The 15,008-nt window shown below is 35.7% G+C and overlaps 1 protein-coding gene and 1 pseudogene across 4 annotated transcripts in view; one reads left to right on the forward strand and one right to left on the reverse strand.

The window, feature by feature from the left end:
* The window catches only part of EXOC2 (exocyst complex component 2), a 264,990-nt gene that overhangs the window by 223,287 nt on the left and 26,695 nt on the right, over positions 1-15,008 (forward strand). The window lies entirely within an intron of this gene.
* On the reverse strand, positions 2,538-13,057 carry LOC115296362 (annotated as a pseudogene).

The following is a 15,008-nucleotide window of genomic DNA, read 5'->3' on the forward strand; positions in this document are numbered from 1 at the left end:
ATGTGATCTGTTTGTTCTAGAGAATGTTTTATGTGTACTTGAGAAGAATGTGAATTCTTCTGATTTAGGATGAAGTGTTCTAAGTATATCTATTAAGTCCATGTGTATCATTGAAAGTAATTGTTTCCTTGTTGATTTTCTGCTTAGATGATCTGTCCTTTGCTATAATGGGGTGTTAAAGTCCCCAACTATTATTGTATTATTAGCAATGAGTTTCATTATGTTTGTTATTAATTGACTTGTTTTATATATTTGCATGCTCTCAAGTAGGGAGCATATTTTAAATGACCCCTTATGATATAATATCCTTCTTCATCTTTGTTTTAAAATCTAGTTTGCCTGATATTAATTATGGGTACTCCTGATTTCTTTTGATATCCCTTGGCATGACAAATGGTTCTGCATCCCCTTTCTTTTTTTTTTTTAATAGTTTATTGTCAAATTGGTTTCCATACAACACCCAGTGCTCTTCCCCACAAGTGCCCTCCTCTATCACCACCACCTCTTTTCCCCACTCCCCCTTCTCCTTCAACCCTCAGTTCGTTTTCAGTATTCAATAGTCTCTCAAGTTTTGCGTCCCTCTCTCTCCCCCAACTCTCTTTCCCTCTTCCCCTCCCCCTGGTCCTCCATTAGGTTTCTCCTGTTTTCCTGTTAGACCTATGAGTACAAACATATGCTATCTGTCCTTCTCTGCCTGGCTTATTTCGCTTAGCATGACACCCTTGAGGTCCATCCACTTTCCTACAAATGGCCAGATTTCATTCTTCCTCATTGCCATGTTGAATATATTCAGCCCCTACTTTCTGGCATGCCAGATTTCTTTGGACAGATCTACTGCATACCTGATCTGTCTTCCCTTGTAAGTTAAGGACTTTTTTTTCTGCACCTTACTGCTTTCATTACTCTTTCATTGTCTGTTTTTTTGTTTTGTTTTGTTTTGTGAATTTGACTATGATATGTTTGGCAATGATCTGCTTTTGTTGAATTTGATAGGAGTTCTCCTCTTCTTGGATTTGATGTCTGGGTCCCTCCCCACATTAGAACATTTTCAGTCGTAACAGTTACTCACATAAACTTTCTGCCCCTTTTTCTCTCTCTTCATCTTCTGGAACTCCTGTGATATGAATGTTAATCCTTTTTAATAAGTCACTGAGTTCTTTAAGTTTTCTATAATGATCTTCCTTCTCTATCTCCCTCTTCTGTTCAACTTCATTATTTTTTCCATAATTTTTCTTGTATATCACTGACTTGCTGGTCTACTTCATCCATCCTCGCTATCATGGCATCCATACAAGATTGTGCCTTGGTCTTCCAATTTCAGCTTGACAAGATTTTAGCTTTTTTATCTCTGCAGAAAGGGATTTTCTGTGTCTTCTATGCCTTTTTTCAACCTGAGCTTATTCATATAATTGTGGGTTTTTTTTTTTAATGCTTATTTGTTTTTGGGAGAGAGAGACAGAGTGTGAGCAGGATAAATGCTGAGAGAGAAGGAGACAATCTGAAACAGTCTCTAGTCTCTAGCTGTCAGAACAGAGCCAGCAGGGCTCAAACTCATGAATCGTGAGGTCATGACCTGAGCCAAAGTCGGATACTTAACTCACCCAACCCCCCAGGCACCCTGAGGTTGGTTTTTTTTTTTTTTAATATTTTATGTATTTTGCAGGAGAACACAAGTAGGAGAGGGGCAGAGAGAAGGGGGCAGAGGAACTTAGACAGGCTCTGCACTGACAGGCTGACAGCAGTGAGCCCAATGTGGGGCTTGATCTCATGAACTCCAGAATCATGACCTGAGCTGAAGTGGGAGCTATCCGGGTGTCCCATAAAGTAAAATAAAAAATAAAAATCAGGGACACCTGGGTATTTCAGTCGGTTAAGCATCCAACTTTGACTTAGGTCATGATCTCAGGGTTTGTGAGTTTCAGCCCCATGTGGGGCTCTATGCTGACAGCTCAGAGCTTGGAGCTTCCTTTGGATTCTATGTCTCCCTCTCCCTCTCTCTCCTTCTAGCACTTGTGCTCCCACTCTTTCAAAAGTAAATAAGTAAAAAAAATTAAAAATTAAAATAAAATTTAAAAAGTCAAATAAATGAAGCTAGAGACTAGGTGTGTTTCAGTCTGCTTGTTGAGAGAGGTTTGATAGAAAATAGAAAAGAGAGAAAAGAAAAAATAAAATTAAAAAAATTTAAATAGAATAGAATAGACTAAAAATGTTCTTTCTTTATCCAGGAAATAAAAAGAAAGAAAAAAATTATAAAAGAAAAACAGAAGGAAGGAAAATGAACAAATAAAAGGAAACCCAAATGAAGCTAGATCCAGTTGCCCCTAGAGTTTAAACATTGCAGCACACTATGATTTGTAAACTGGAAGGGATTGGTGCTGGTCTTCTCTGGGAGGGGCCTGCTGTGCTGATTCTCAGGGAGCTTTGTTTCAGTGAAAATGAGGCTCCAGAGTGCAGATGGGTGGGAGTTGGTGTAAGCAACTCTGGCCTCCACTAGGTGGCGCTGTGTTTACCTCTGAGGTCAGGCCATACTGGTAGGCTTAGGGAGAATGGGTAAGAGAAGATGCCCTCTCCTTACCGTGGGCGGGCAATGCTTGGCTGCCTCTGTTCAGGGTAACCATTTCTTTCTTGAGCTGGGACTTGGACTGTGATCTTGAACTGGATTTGATCTTGAGAAAGATTAATTTTGGTGTTTGAATCTTATGATTGTCAGAATGGCTTCTGCTACACTATGGTCTTCTAGCTAGTCTGTTTCTAAGGCTATAAATACTTCTTTAGTTGTAATCAAACTACCAGCTTCTTGATCTTTCATAACTTCCGTTCCTAGAATGTCTGTATTGTATCTGTCATAATCATCATCGCATGAAGAATATTCACATTCCTCTTTTCCTTGGTTTTCATTTAATTTGGAGTCTTCTGACTCCTCTGTGCAAGCTTTACTTCATTTTGACATCCACAAATCCATTTTCTGTCCAAATTATGTAAAGCATCTTCAGTGTCACAGACATCCTCAAGTTGAATGTAAGCAAATCCTCTTGTATAGCAGGTGTAAAAATCAAGTGAAACATACACATCAACTATAGGGCCATACACATCAACTATAGGACTCTTACTGTTGTAATTCTTCAGTCTGGTATCATCGACTACATTTCTTAGGAACAGAGATGGGGTTGGGGGAGTGGGGCACAGGTAGAGTGATATGAAAGTGACATGAGTCTGGGCAGGGGTATTAATATGCTCAGTAAACTGTCCACAGAATCCTCAGACACCTGGTTGTTTTTTAACTTCAGGATAACGTAGCATATTTAAACTAATAAAATAATTTTTATTTCCTTTTTATATTCTCCTTTTTCTGTTTTCTTCTATTATGCATGGAATATATAATATGCATCTATATATAAATGATGTGTCTTATAAATTTATGTGTTTTTAACCATGTAATAACTATGTATTAACATAGTCGCACATAGTTTTATATATCAGAGGTTATGTATCATACATTCTAATTTTATATCAAGAGGCCTCACATCTCTTTTTCCCATAACTAGGATAATCAAAAAAGTTTGAAGACTGTGCCTCTTGATGGCAGGCACAATGCTGTAGTCCCACTGGAGTCCCCACCATAGAAAGTTCCTTTATGTAATAATGTATGATTGTCAACATATGTTTGAACAAATGAGTATTTTAGTAAATGAATGGTTTCCCAATATGAGAATTATGCCAAGTCTTATCATTTTTTCCTGATAAGAAAAGACTTCAAACAGGTGGCATTTGTGTTTTCAGATACCTGTACAAATGTAGGAGACATCTTTTGTATTCACTGCTTTAGAAAGAGCATGAGAGAGAAACTGGTAACACACTAAGTCATAAGTGTGTGAATGGAAACATGTAGCTTGTCCATCTTTGTCATTTTTAAGCTTGTAGCATTGAAAATAAAATACCAAATATCATTTTGCTTTGGTTCATATTGAAAATTTGATGGATTTGTTAATATATTGCATTTTGTTCCATTTTTAAATAAAAATAATTTACAGTTTAACTTATTTTTACATACATTATCACATTTTATCCTTCCAACAACCTCATTGGGGTAATATTTTATTTTCCCCATTTGGCTGATTTTTTAAAATTTGAAGAATTAGAAAAGGAAGGAGTCAAGTCAAGATACTAGACTTAGGACTTCAGCACTGTTCTCCTGTCTCCAAATTCTAATTTTATCACTCTTATTAGAGAAGTATATAGGGTATAAGGGATTAGAGGGATAACAACACTATATAATTTTGCATATCCTAATATTTTGTAAATAATTGTAGTAAAACAGTTTATGCCTTTCTCTGCCAGAGGTACTCCTAACAAGGTGTGAAGAGGGAGAGCTCCCACTTTCCCTGAGTGAGGGCTCATAGGCTTTGGTCTCACAGTCCTGTTCCAGCTGAAAAAACAAGTGGTGGCTTGCTAAAAGGACAGTATGTGCATTCAGTTTTCCTTTTTCCCTGACAAACAGTGACTTATCCTGGATCATTTCAATGTATGACAGTTATAAAGTTATAATGAAAGATAAAGATATCAGGAGTAAGGGGTTGCTTTTGTTTTTGGATAAAACTGTACCAGAATCTTCCCTAGGCAATAAATTTGGTAGAGCAATAAAATGGAGCATTGATTTTGAAGATGGACAAGCAACTACATAAATGTTAAGTGATTCCAAGAGAAAAAATAGCTTAGAATACAGCTATTAGAAAGATTTTATTGCAAAGTCAGAGAAACAAAATCCTAGCAATGAAAAGAGTTGTTGTTACTACCATTCCTGCTCATTCTTGCTACTATTGAGCTCTCGTGCCTTTGTAGTGGGTAGTCCTTACAATAAACTTTATATGCAGTATTATAGATAATGCAATTATAGGCTAATGTAAGTAAACACTTTGTCTAAGTCAGATGCTACCATCCAAGCCCTTTCTACCTTGGAACACTGCTTCTTCAATTTCATCAATTCAAGCATTTAACAACCAATTGCTTACTAGTTTTAATTGTCATAATTAGGCTTTAAAGATGCTTATTGACAGGTTTAAAAGATTTTATCACAAATGGCAAGATTTTAAGGCTAATATTCCATTATATATATATGTGTATGTATATATATATATATATATTCCATTATATACACATATATATCACAACTTCTTTATCTGTTTATCTATCAATGGATATTTAGATTGCCTCCATATCTTGGCACTATATATAATGTTACAATAAACATAGGACGCATATATCTTTTGGTATTAGTGTTTTTGTTTTCTTTGAGTAAATACCCATTAGTGGAATTACTAAATCGTATGGTATTTCTATTTTTAATTTTTTTGAGGAATCTCCATAGCTGTTTTGCACAGTGGCTGCACCAATTTACATTCCCACCAACAGTGCACAAGGGTTTCTTTTTCTCCACATCCTTACAAATACTGGTTATTTCTTGTCATTTTGATACTAGTTGTTGTAGCTGGTGTGAGATGACAACACGGATGGACCTAGAAGATACTATGCTAAGTAAAATAAGTCACACACAGGAAGACAAATACTATACTATTTCACTTATATGTGGAATCTAAAAACAAATAAAACAAAGCAAAAAACAGAAACAGACCCATAAATAAAGAGGACAAACTTATTTACTGAAAGACTAAGGAATGGGAGAATGGACAAAATGGGTGAAGGAGGTGTGGCTTCCAGTTATGGCATGAATAAGTCACCAATGAAAGATACAGCATAAGAATAGTCAATGGTAGTGTAATAGTGTTGTATAGTGATAGTGTTGTAGGTACACTTATGAGCATAGTGTAATATTTACAATTGTTAAAATCACTAAGTTGTACATCTCAAACTAATGTAATATTTTTAAATCACTATGTTGTACATCTGAAACTAATGTAATATTTTTATCAACTATACCTCAATTAAAAATTTTTTAAAGTTCGTTTATTTTTTAGAGACAGAAAGACAGAATGTGAGCAGGAAACGGGCATAGAGAGAAGGAGACACAGCACCTGAAGCAGGCTCAAGCTTCTCAGTTGTCAGCACAGAGCCTGATGTGGGGCTCGATCTCATGAACAGTGAGATCATGACCTGAGCCCATGCCTGATGCTCAACTGACTGAGCCACCCAGGCAGAGAGAATATGTTGAGAATAATAAGAACTTTATCTTATTACTTCTTTGCTGTGCTCCACAGTGGTAATTCCAGTGATACGGATGCAATAGCTGCTCCATAACATGGATAGTACCCTCTGCATTTTCATACCTTCTACAATGGGCCAGACAGTGGTAGAGCACTTTCTTTTTGTTCATTCACTGAATCACAGAAGCTCACACAGCTAACTAAAGGGTGCAGGACTCTAACACAGCCGGTCAGGCTCCAGTGCCGTGTTCTTCAGCATGGCTTCTCTCATAACTGTTTTATTAGTTTTGATTTATTGAAGTCATCGTTATTAAAAACAAAACTTGAGACTTTGAAATTAAAGTTACTACAGACCCGTTTATGAAATGTTATGTACAAATGTAACAAAACATTGGAAGTATAAAACAAAATGCATTCCTTTGCATAGATAGAATGAATCTTGTCTCTTTCACTTTGCTAGTTGAAGTACTTTGTAATAAAAGAATTTTTCTCTGCCAAAAGATTAAATTGAAACAAATGAGTTTGTTTTATCAACTAATGTTAAATTGATTAAATATCTACCTTTAGGTCTTAGATTCAGTGTACCACGTTTCAAATGACGAGACTGATATTCTCTGTTAAATGTATAAGGTGATCTGTAATATTTATGTTAGTGTAACTCATAATTTGTTTTACCCATCATAATTAAACTTTGAAATGGGAGATGTTCTGATACCCTTGGTCATTTCTGAGTCTTGAAAGGTGTTTATCTATGATGTATATGAATGCTAAACTATTAATGAATAGAAATCTTTTCTTAAAAATGGAAAATGTAAGCCATGAAATAATTTTATTATTATTTTCACTGCTGGCAATGTTTTCTCTTTTCATGAAACAAAGTTTTCCTCTTCTTATTTAAAAGATAGGAAAAAAAAAAATAAAAGATAGGAGATCATGGGGCACCTGGATGGCTCAGTTGGTTAAGTGCTCCACTCTTGGTTTCAGCTCAGGTCATGATCTCACAGTTTTGTGAGTTTGAGGCCTGCATCAGGCTCTGCACTGGCAGCAAAGAGCCTTCTTGGGAACCTCTCTCTCTCTCTCTCTCTCTCTCTCTCTCTCTCTCACTCTCACTCAAAATAAATAAACTAAAAAATAATATATAGATGACCATATTAATTAAAGCCAAAAATAGATTCTGATAAAGAAAAAAACTGTAGAGGTTGAGGTTATTCACTCATATACTACTTATGAAGGATATCTCCTCTTCAAGTGTTCATTTTTAAAATCCCCTATATGGCAAAGACAATCTGTCAACTTGGGCAAAGAGTCCTACTTAGGAATGAACAAACTAAAACATGAAGACCTGGAACTTAAAACCTTTTCTCTATTCCAACAAAACTAATTTTGTTGCAAAATATTTAGGCCTTTCTGTATGCCAGTACTGATACCGTTCCTGGTTACCTTTTTTTAATAGGCAGTAATTTCAATAATGTGTCTTAAGAGTGTAATTGAATAGATAATTTATTTCAGAAAAAAAATACCCCAAAGTTTTTTCATGTAGTGTTTCAGTTTTACCAAAAAAAGTACATTGTGGGATATTTATAGTATTTTTCAATCTATTTTTATCTGTAGACTAGGACTGATAACTGCCTTAGGGCATAGGGGTTAAAAACAGGAAATGTGGTTTATAAAGTAGGTAGTATCTCCAGAGTTTCCAAAGTTTAATTTCTTGTAGTACTGACTGAAGAGTATCATGTTTCAAAACAACATTAGGCAGCGTACCTTGAAATCAGTCTGTGTTTAAAGGAGTCATCTGTCCAATTTTGACAGGAAATGCTTCATGGAAAAGTTTGCACGCTTGGTATAGGTTCAAGTAGTATAGCAGTTGTTTTCTGTAATTATACACTGCTCTTTCTCTCCAGCTCTGTTTTGGACAGTCTTTACGTAGTTAGATTAAGTATAAGTCTTGTGTAAATTTTAGTAAATTTCCTTTGGCCTTTGTGTTTTGGTTAACATTTTATTTTAGTTTTTTAATGGAAAGTTTTGTGTTTATCGAAGTTGAGAAGCATATATTATAGTTATTATTAATTTAGTAATTAGAGAATCCAAGTTAAGAAAATAAAAAGACATGAAGAAGCAAGGTTTTAATTTTTTATAGCCTTGAATAACAATTTGGCAGAACCTATCAAAACTGAAAATCTTTGACTCAGCAATTCCACTTCTAGGAATATATCTTATGTAAATTGTTCTATGAGAATACAAGTGTTGATGTTCATTGCAGCATTATTTATAGTTATATGTAATTGTCTAATGTCGTAGTAGGAGAAAAATTATGCATAAATAGAAAAATGAATAAATTATAATAAATAACAGAATAAATGAATTAGGGTACATCCATAAAATAGAATATGAGGCAGCCACTGAAAATGATAAGATAAATATATATACACTGGTATGGAAGAATGCGATCTATTATAAATGAAGTAAACAAGTTTTAGTTGGAATGTGTAGTGTAACTTCATTTTTTAGAGGAAAAACAATTATAGTCTTGGAAAGAGATTTGGAAGAATACATGCCATACTAAGGAGATAGATGGAGAAGTTTATTGGACTTTTATTTGTTATTAAGAAAACTTATACTTTTGTGTTTTAATTCTTTTCTGTGAGCACTTAAGTTTTTTCAAAATAAGAAATCAAGAAGACTTGATTAATTCAAAATATTCACTATTCTGTTCTTATGTAGACATTCTTTAGAAAAGTCTGCTTTGCAATTTGTTCAAATTATTATTATAAGAAGAATCAAATCCATTTATATAGCATTTTTTATTTTTTATTTTTTTATAATAGTTTATTGTCAAATTGGTTTCCATATAACACCCAGTGCTTCTCCCCACAAGTGCCCCCCACCATGACCATCACCCCCCCCATCAGTCCATGGTTTGTCTCCAGTATTCAGTAGTCTCCCTTGATCTGTGTCCCTCACTCTTCCCTGCTCTCTTTCCCCCTTCCTCTCCCCATGGTCCCCTGCCAGGTCTCTCCTGTTAGACCTATGAGTGCAAACATACGGTATCTGTCCTTCTCTGCCTGACTTATTTCGCTTAGCATAACACCCTCAAGGTCCATCCACTTTCCTACACATGGCCACATATCATATATAGCATTTTTTAATTTGTGAAACATTTTCCCATACTTGAAAGAAGCCTGAAGCTCCAATTAATTAACTGATTGTCCATTTAACATGTAAATCCAAGCCATCCCATACACCTGTACATTATCTATTATTGGTTATTGCTAGGCATTATTTCATGAGATTGGCCCAAAAGCAACACTAAGATCATTCCAACATGTCAGGGAATTGTTTTTTCACAAATGGTGCTGAGGATTTCATGAAACAGAGCCCTCTGTTTATCAATGTGGGTTTTCGTATTCGCTGAACAATTTTCTTTTGTGCAGTTACTTTCTTGTGATGTTTTATAGACAATGTAAGCCTCTCTCCCATGTGCACAATGGTTGTGTTTTCTTAAGTCTGGTAGTGTTCCCATTAGAATGTGAGGAGAAGGGGCTTTATTTTTTATGAAGTTGCTATTATTTTGGTCATTACTATATATCTAGTGCCATGTAAGAGTAATAGGCATTCAATAAATATTTATAGTAGTATGTCTATTCCAAAATCAAGTGCCCTCCCTATTTGATTAAGAGAAGAAAATGGCAAATAGAGTGAGAAAAAAGACTTCTTTTCCACTATCATGTATGAAAATCAAGAACTTCATTGTTGAAGAATATGGTATGTGGTCCAAACCCAATTACAGGAAGCTCACCCTGCGAGAAGAAGCCTACAGGTTCTTGCTCAGAACAAAGATGAGCTTTGTTTTCTCCATGGGGAATTTCCACACTGGGCTACTAGATTAATTGCTAAGTGATAGTCTAGATTGATACTGTGTGGGTGGGGACACTTTTTTGGTCAAATAGCATGACACATTCTAATTTTATATTCAGAGAGTAGAGGAGATACATATTGTAAATACTTAGAAGTTGTTCTCAGTCCCTTGGAAAGTTGTGGGGGCTTATCTAAGAGGAACCTTTTTAAAAACAATACTTACTACTACATCATAATAATGTAACATTTGTAACTCCAAGAAACAGTTTGCCTTACTTTTTCTGTATGCACTATTCACATGGACAGCTCACTTCCTTGTAGTACAGTAAATGTGGCATTTATGGCCCACTAATGTTGAAGCTAAAGCTAAAACCCTGGTTTCCTAACACATTTCCTAAGTGTTCCTTGTGTTCTAATATATCTGAGCTCCTTCTGAATATCAAGCCTATAGTAAGCATTCAAAAATGTAAAGGTTTATTATTTATTTGAAATAGCTATTTGCTAAATATATAGCCAGAAAAACAAACCATATTTGGAAAACTAAGTTATTTAGACTTAGCAGTATTCTATGCTGCTGTACTTGATTTATTAAAACTATATTTTTGTAATGGATCCTGAAAAATCATTTCAAAAGGACTGGTTTTTGTTTTCTTTAACCCTATGAGAAGAGATGCATGCTTTAGCAGAGTATCTCCTTTACACATAAACTTAGGCATGTACATTTTTATTAGGTGGCTCAAGTACAAAATTATATATCCTAGAATCCTACATACATTAAAATTTTTCTTGGATGTATTTGTTTACTCATTCATTCACTTAACAATTTATTTAAGAGGGTTAAGAGGGGGCGCACTTGGGTGGCCTCCGACTTCGGCTCAGGTCATGATCTCACATTCGTGGGTTCAAGTCCCACATCTGGCACTGTGCTGACAGCTGATTCTGTGTCTACCTCTCTCTCTTCCCCTCCCCCTCTCATGCTCTGTCTTTCACTGTATCAGAAATAAATAAAACATTAAAAGTTAAAAAAAATAGAGGGTTAAGGGAACTTACTGGTGAGCAAGACATATATGGCATTTGCTTTCTTTTATTTCAAAACTTGTGCTACAGGCCAGCCACTGTGGTAGGTTGTAAGGATACAAAGACAAGGTAAGTGAAGGGCTATGCCCAGCTTATGGGTTAACAATCTAGCAAGGTAGATAGATATTAATCAGGTCATCCTATAAATCAGTGGAAAGCTGCTATAGTGGGAGGAAAGAGGGCTGGTGCCAAGAGGACATGAGAGGTGATCTAAGTGTAGCACCTCTGAAATACAAGGGAGAGTCAGCAGGTTGTAACCAATAATCCTGCCTCCCATTTGCTGACTGCCTGCTCTCTGACAGATATACTGTTAGCCTCTTAGAAATATTGTTTCAGGGACATCTGGGTGGCTCAATCAGTAAAGGATCTGACTCTTGATCTCAGAGTCATGAGTTCAAGTCCTACATTGGGCATGGAATCTACTTAAAATAAAATAAAAAAATATATTTCATTTAGTAAATAGTATCTCTGTTTTATAAATGAGAAAGCTACAGGTCAGAGCTGTTCAGAAGCTTGCCCCAAGGTGAGTCATTAGTGAGTAACATGAGTATTTGAGGTCAACATCTGCATCTGCCTTCTGTTTGCATATATAATTCTGATTTATTCAGTCCATTTATCAGGTGTTTCCATAGAAGCCAAGTCTTCCCTAACCTTGCTAGTATGTTATATTCAGCCATTCTTTTCAAACCTATGCAAAGTATGACAAAACAGTTCCACTAAAATTCCAATTTCTAGAGAACTCTGTGTAAACTACCAAAGCAAGAGTATAGTCACAGATGAATCTCTCCAGTTATAGCACATCCCAATAAAATTGGATGTTGTATCTGGGCTAGCTGCTCCTGTCTTTTTTAATATGTACATTTCAGTTGTTCAGAGATCACTGGCGCTGCTCAAAAGAACTTTACTTACAATTAGGATATGCTGCAGCTTGGTGACAGTCATGATAGGTTAGAATGTCCAATCTTCTACACTGTGTGTTTCAGAAAGAGAAATTGGTTTATTTTTTCTAGTTATCATACCTATTACCCAACTATTTATGACTTTATTAAAAAAAATAGTACCTGAAATATGTGTACTGCTCTGTAATCTACAAAGTGCTCCCTACCACCAAGATAAACTCTCTTAGGGTGGGAACATATCTGTTTTGTTCACTGTTGTACACCACTACCTGTCAGTACTTAGCACATAAAAGATACATAACAAATATTTAAAGAATAAGAGAATGGATACATATTACATTTTTGTAACAGCTCTGATAGCAAAACAGACATTGTAATCTCTACATTTTGTAAAGTAGGCAGTTGTCTAAAAGGTAAATTGATCTTTATCTAAGGTCATATCAGTATATACATAGATAAGTCAGGACTATGATCCCAAGTTTTCTGGCTTTACATTGAGTATTCTTTCTGGTACCTCAATGAACTTAAAAGTCATCATCAACTGTTAATAACCTTAAAATTAGAATAAAGTGTAGTGGGAAGGAAACATACTACCAAAATTAACTACAAAATGGTCCCTTCGACATAGATATGGACCTTTTGAAAATAATGCCATAACCAAAAATAAAATCCTGGTCCATAAAATCCAGGTACCATGACCATGGTCCCTTTAAACCCTGCCATCAACTTCAAGGCCTCATCCACTTTAATAACAAAATTTATGTACAGCTCTTCTCTGATGGCTCTAGGATCTTTCTTGGCATTTTTACTATCTCTTTCTTGCTTTCTAGATCTAACCTGTTCCATTCAAGGAAGTTAGCTTACCTGTCAGTGGGAAGACCCAACTTTACATTTTCCTAAACCAAATCTGTTCTCTTTCAACTCTGAGTAATTGAATTTCTCTCCTTTTGGCATGATCTCCATGTACTTTTATCTTCGAGGTCAGAAAAGAGCAAATTCGTCACGCTAGCCACCCAAAAGAAAATTGCTACCTTCTGTCACCTGTGATTCGATGAGGTCCTTTGGCATAGTGCCGTATGAGCAAGTGAGGCAACCTCTGGCATCCCGCCACTGTTTTCTTAGCACAGACCCTTGAAAGATTGACATCCTCCTACAGCTAGAATTGGAGCAACATTTTTTAAGGGTTTATTTATTTTGAGAGAGAAAGTGAGAAAGAGGCAGAGAGAGAAACTCAAGCAGGCTCCACACCATCAGCATGGAGCCTGACATGGGGCTTGATCTCATGAACTGTGAGATAATGACCTAAGCCAAAATCAAGAGTTGGACACTAAATTGGCTGAGTCACCAAGGTGCTCCTTGGAGCAACAGTTTATTTTATTTTTTAATTTTATTTTATTTTTAATTATTAATGTGTATTTATTTTTGAGAGCGAGTGAGAGAGACAGAGCACGAGTTGGGGAGGAGCAAAGAGAAAGGGAGACACAGAATCTGAAGCAAGCAGGCTCCAGGCTCTGAGCTGTCAGCACAGAGCCTGATGCAGGACTTGAACCCACGAATCGTGAGATCCTGACCTGAGCCGACGTCAGATGCTTAACCAATTGAGCCACCCAGGCACCCATGAGTCAACATTTTAAAACAGAAAATTCAACAGGCAGTTAAACCCAAGGGGTTAATCTATGTTTAGTTTTTTAGAGACATCTGAAAGTCTCAGTGTAGACCACTGAGTGAGTAGGGTAGGTACTAGAGAAGGTTAGCTAGTGAGTAGGGTGTGATGCTGGTTTTGTTTCTCCTTAGGGTGATAACTGGCTATTCAGTGGAATAAAGAGAAAGGAATTGAAATTCTTAGCTAGGAAGACCACAGATATCTTATCTGTTTCATGTTTGTGAACCTTCAGACCTCAGTCTCTAAACACGGACGCTGTCTAGTCTCTAGGTCCAGTGCCCTTTCTCCACCCCTCCCCAATACTATTCTTTAACCTTTCAAGAATCTGCCAAAATGGAAATCGCAAGTAAATGTTTCATAAGTTAGTATAAAAGCAAAGATTTTGTTTTACAGCATAAAACTTTTTAAAACTACGTATTTGCTACATACAGCTTAGACAGCTATATGAATAGCAGTACTTAACAGCTCATTACTTTGGGGTCTTACACATACTGGAGATATACACATATTCTACTTGAAGGATTTAATGTTTCACTATATCTGATGTGTGCCTATCAGAGTCCACCATGGAGTAGAATCTCAACAAATTGATATTAAATTAATGAATGAGAACTTTTAGCCTTAGAACTAACAACAATTTCAGCCCAGTATGCAATAAAAAATACTTATATCTGTATTCAACATAATGAGTGTTATTTTCATATTTTTAAAATTTTTATTTTATTCCCTTAGAACTAACAACAATTTCAGCCCAGTATGCAATAAAAAATACTTATATCTGTATTCAACATAATGAGTGTTATTTTCATATTTTTAAATTTTTTATTTTATTAATTTTTATTTTATTAAGTTCTTAACACCAACATATACATTGCTTTGGATGTTATAATAATATTTTATACATTTCCTCCTCTAAGTTAGCATGCATTTTCCATATGCCTTCAATTTAATGCTGTGTTTTTGAACCCTCAGTGACCTGACATGTGGTTTGACCAGGAATTCTCTTTCTGTTCATCCCTAGGGCCAGAAACTTTTTTCCTCCTTTCTTCCCCAGTATTACCACTTATTCTTTGAAGCGATTGTTGTTTTCTTTTTTGGTGGGGGTGGCAGGGAGGGGGGGCAGAATCACTTCATTTTCTTTATTCATAAAAGTAAGTCTCCAAGAAATACAGGTTTTGGGTTTTTTTTTTCTCAATTTGTTACAGTTGAGGCTGTGTGTTCCTTTTAACATACTATCCTTGTGAAACCTGTGGTCAACCTAAAACAGGAAGCTTGATGTTGTTTTCATTTTTTTTAATTAACAGCAATATAGTTCTAATGGTTGAAAGTATCCTGTGATTTTATTCTTACTCTTCA

The sequence above is a fragment of the Suricata suricatta genome, chromosome 7 (genome assembly GCF_006229205.1).
Source record: "Suricata suricatta isolate VVHF042 chromosome 7, meerkat_22Aug2017_6uvM2_HiC, whole genome shotgun sequence".
In the NCBI taxonomy this organism is placed as follows: domain Eukaryota; kingdom Metazoa; phylum Chordata; class Mammalia; order Carnivora; family Herpestidae; genus Suricata; species Suricata suricatta.